This window comes from Equus przewalskii, chromosome X (genome assembly GCF_037783145.1).
Source record: "Equus przewalskii isolate Varuska chromosome X, EquPr2, whole genome shotgun sequence".
In the NCBI taxonomy this organism is placed as follows: Eukaryota; Metazoa; Chordata; class Mammalia; order Perissodactyla; family Equidae; genus Equus; species Equus przewalskii.
In genome coordinates this window covers 13,106,900-13,111,446 of record NC_091863.1, presented here as the reverse complement: position 1 = coordinate 13,111,446, position 4,547 = coordinate 13,106,900, and the positions used below count along the sequence as shown (strand labels likewise).

The following is a 4,547-nucleotide window of genomic DNA, read 5'->3' as shown; positions in this document are numbered from 1 at the left end:
CCGTAATTACCCGACATGACAGGCTTCTTCTCTTCCAACAGGCAGGGTTAATATGTCCAGTCTTAGATAATAATTTGAAGTCTGCAACAGTTAAACTGTAAACAAGACAGAGTCATGTTGGAAAAAAACAAGGAACAGATTTTGTTAAATAAAAATAAATGAAACTAAACGAAAGGTCATAGTTTTTGTATTTCTATAACAATGCAAACTATCAATAATCCGTATCTGCTAGAATCCCTCTGTTTTTTAGATTATAATCAAATTTCTCCTTGAAGAATCATCTTGCATACTTTCCTTAGGAGAAACTCTTTACGTTTCGTCATATCTTTGAAAATGTAATAGATCTCTATTTTAGTCAGCCTTTCCCCTATTTGGATCATTACCTTAAAAGACTGATGAACAGGTTTATTTTTAAAAATACAACTCAGCAGTGAATCTGACTAGTATCAGAGGTACCATACTTCAGAGCAGTTTTAGAGAGAGTTCTGATAATGAATGGCTTTGGTGTCAGAAGTACCTTTGGCAGATTGATGCAGTGATGGCTCCCAAATTGTTCAAGTCTCTCTGTATCCATAGCCTTGGGTAGTTTCCTTCTACACTGACTCTAGATTTGGCCATGTGATTTGTTTGACCGATAGGATAAAACAAATGTGATGCAAGCAAAGATTTGAACACTGGGGCTATTTCTCTCTTGCTATTCTTAGGATTCTTGTTACAGCTACCATGTGAACAAGCCCATCCAGGGCTGCCTGGTAGATGATGAGAGAAATCCATGGCTGGAACTCAAATGGCTGCCTCAGCTAATAGCCAGTCAATATCCTAGCTGACCGAGCAGCTGCCCACAGACACATGAGTGACACTCACTTAAGACCAGCAGTCCAGTCCAAATTCCCAGAGCACAGAATTGTGGTTGCTGTTTTAAGCCACTAGGTTTTGGGGTGGTTTATTAGACAGTGAAAGCTAATCAACTGTGTCCCAGTGAGAGCAGAGTTGTAGTACCAGCATTGGGGCAGACGTTTGATCCCATCAGAATGATTTTGCTTATAAAGAACTGTGATTGACATCAACATAAAACAAGAAGTGAGCAAATACGGAGTGGTCCATCCATCCACAGACATACAGTTATCAACATGGCGACTATGAAAACTGAAACAAACAGGAAGAGAATATGGGTACAGGTACAGGCTGACCTATTCAGTGTTTGGGATCAATTGAGTAGACACTTGAAATTATGAGGATTTTAAGAATAGTGAGGGCCTCCCGTTCAGCACCACCTGAAACTTTGTTTGTTTGCTACTTTGCATAAAACTCCTGAAAGCCTTTGATTGGACTAGATCAACTAGTTCACGAAACTGAGGCTTGCTTTATGATGTTTTTTTCCACCTACTTTTCCTAAGTATATGTTCTGTAAGACATCCCTTAGGAAAAGGGTTCTGTGGTCACATAAATCATTGCATGCTCTTGATCCCTCTTGAAATTTCACAATGTACCTTGGCATGTTAAAGACCCGTTTGTCTCCATTTATTCCAGTGCTGAAATGTATTTGACCATGGAACCCTTTCTGTGAGTAACATATATTAAAATCTCATTAAGCAATGTTTCTCAGAGCACACTTTGTGAAAGTTTCTAACTTTCTTATAATGAAATACAGCACACACATAGAAAAATACATGAAGCACAAACATGCAGCATAGCGAATTGTTGTTGACCAAACACGCTTGTAAGTACCACTCAGGTCAAGAAATAGAACATTGCCACCCCCCCCCCCCCACCACTAGACTCCTGTGGACTCCTGGGCCACTATAAATTCCTCCCTCCTCCCTAGAGGTAACCATTTCCCTGACTTTATGGTAAGAACTTCCTTGCAGTGCTTTATTGCTTTGCCATCCAAGCATGCATACCTAAATTATAGACCTGTTTTGTTTTTGAAAGCTATATAAATGGAATCATACAGTACGTATTGGAGGGGTATAGGGTCTAAGCATCTTCAATTTCAACAGATAATGTCAAACTCCCAAATCGAGGGTACTGATTCACACTCCTACCAACAGTGTATGAGAGTTCTAGTTGCTCCACATCCAAGGTTATCCTTGGTAATGTCAGATGTTTTCATTTTTGCCAATCTATTTGATACGCAGTGGAGATTTGCATTTCTCTGTTTAGTAATGAGGTTGAGCACATTCTATTATGTTTCTTGGTCATTTGGATATCCTCTTTTGTGCAGTTCATGTTCAAGCCTTTTGCTCATTTCTATACTGAGTTTCTATTTCTTTCTTAATTTATACAAGTTCTTATTTATTCCAGATAAAAGTCCTTTGGTGGGTATAGGAGTTGCAAACGTCTTCTCTTACTCTATGGCTTGCTTTTTCTTTGTTTTAAATAAATTTGACAGTTTTCAAAGATTTTATTTTTTTCCTTTTTTCTCCCAAAAGCCCCCCGGTACATAGTTGTATATTCTTCATTGTGGGTCCTTCTAGTTGTGGCATGTGGGACGCTGCCTCAGTGTGGTTTGATGGGCAGTGCCATGTCTGCGCCCAGGATTCGAACCAACGAAACACTGGGCCGCCTGCAGCAGAGCGCGCAAACTTAACCACTCAGCCACAGGACTAGCCCCAGTTTGCTTTTTCTCTTTCTTTCTTTCTTTCGTTCTTTTTTTTTTTTTTTTTGAGGAAAATTAGCCCTGAGCTAACATCTGCTGCCAATCCTCCTCTTTTTTGCTGAGGAAGACTGGCCCTGAGCTAACATCCATGCCCATCTTCCTCCACTTTATATGTGGGATGCCTACCATAGTATGGCTTCCAAGCGGTGCCATGTCTGCACCCAGGATCCAAACCCACGAACCCCGGGCTGCCTAAGCAGAACAGGGGAACTTAACCACTGTGCCACTGGGCCAGCCCACTTTTTCCCTTTCTTAATGAGGTGTTTTGTTGAACAAAAGCTCTGCATTTAAATGTAATCAAATGTATCAATTGTTTTCCTTTTATACTTAGTGCTTTGTGTGTCTCCTTTAGTTACAACTGTCTCCATGTCCAGTGGCTTTCTGGGGAGGTGGACTTTGAAGGGTCAAGTCTTTGGTCACTGGTAGTGGTGAAAGCCAAAAAGTGAAGGTTCTGGGAGGAAAGGAGAGTGGGTGGGAAGGGGAAGGGCAGAAGGCAAGAGAAGGAACAACAGGAATTGGTAGAAAGGTGACAGGGGCCCTGCAGGCAGATGGAGGGTATGACTGAAGATGGATTAAATGTCACTTTCACCACCCAGCTCCTTATGCATGGAAAGCAAGTCAGCAGTATCATCAGAAAGAAAGGAGAATCAGTTAAGAAGACGTGTGGGGAGAGTGGTGCACATATCAACATCTCAGAAGGGAATTGTGCTGAGAGAATTACCACTTTGGCTGCACACACTAATGTCATCTTTAAAGCCTTTGCTATGATCATTGACAAACTGGAAGAGGACATCAGCACAAAAGCACAGCTGCCAGTAGACCCTGGTCACCTTGAGCCTGATGGTCCTTGCTAGTCAGTGTAGTTCCCCCATTGGGAAAGGTAGTTGCAAGATCAAGGAAATGTGATGAGAGAGTACTGGGGCTCAGGTCCAGGTGGCAGGAATATGCTCGCCAACTCAACTGAGCATGCCATTACAACTGCTGGCATTCAGCAATCTATCATTGAGTGTGTCAAACAGACCTGGTCTGGTCATGTTGGAGTCACCCAACTCTGAAGGCCATCCAGCTCTCTGGTCTTCTTTGAAGGTGGTCAGGACAGGTACAGCACAGGCAGCAATGTGTGAGCTTTTCCCACACCACCCCATCCATGTGCCTCAACGCTGACCTGGAGAGACTCCTTCTAGAGGGGTGTACCATTCAAGGACAGTAGGCCATTCCACAGCCACATGTGACCAAGCTGCCCCTGTTAGCAATGCAACAGTCTTGTTTTCCGATGATGCATGGTAACGTTGGATTCAATGACATTGAATCCACTCTCCAGAGGTGAAAGGCTACTGGAAAGGTTTGGATGCATCTACTATGACTGTTCATAAACTCACCATTCCAAGCATTTTAATTGGCTGTATAATGGGGCATTAGGGTGCCAAATCAATAAGATCTACCAGATGTCTGGGGCACAGATCAAAATTACAAACTCAGTGGAAGGATCTAGTGATAGACAGGTTACCATCACTGGATCTGCTGCCAGCATTAGGCTGGTTCAACACCTAACTGTCAGGCTGTCCTCAGAGATGGGTGGCATGGGAAGCAGCTAAAACAATACAGATTCAGCTATACTCCTTTTTGGCTGTTCACCACTCTTAATCCATCTGCGTAGTTTCTGAACAATCAGCAACTCCAAGTTTTAAATAGTCTGTAAAATTTCAGTTTCTTTACACTTTATCATCCACTGCTGATTTTTAAATTCTTTTAATTCCTTTCTCTATTCAGCTGTTAGAGTTGAGTACCATATTTAGTTTTATAAGCTTCTCCATGTTTTGTTTTATTTTGGGGCTTTTTGCTCATGAATTTTTTTGTTTGTCATAGAACTATAAGATTTTGGGCCAGC

At 41.9% G+C, this 4,547-nt stretch overlaps 1 pseudogene; it reads left to right on the top strand.

Annotated features, from left to right (window-relative positions):
- The first annotated feature begins 3,207 nt into the window (after positions 1-3,207).
- LOC103541457 (poly(rC)-binding protein 2 pseudogene) lies at positions 3,208-4,254 on the top strand (annotated as a pseudogene).
- Positions 4,255-4,547: the final 293 nt, after the last annotated feature.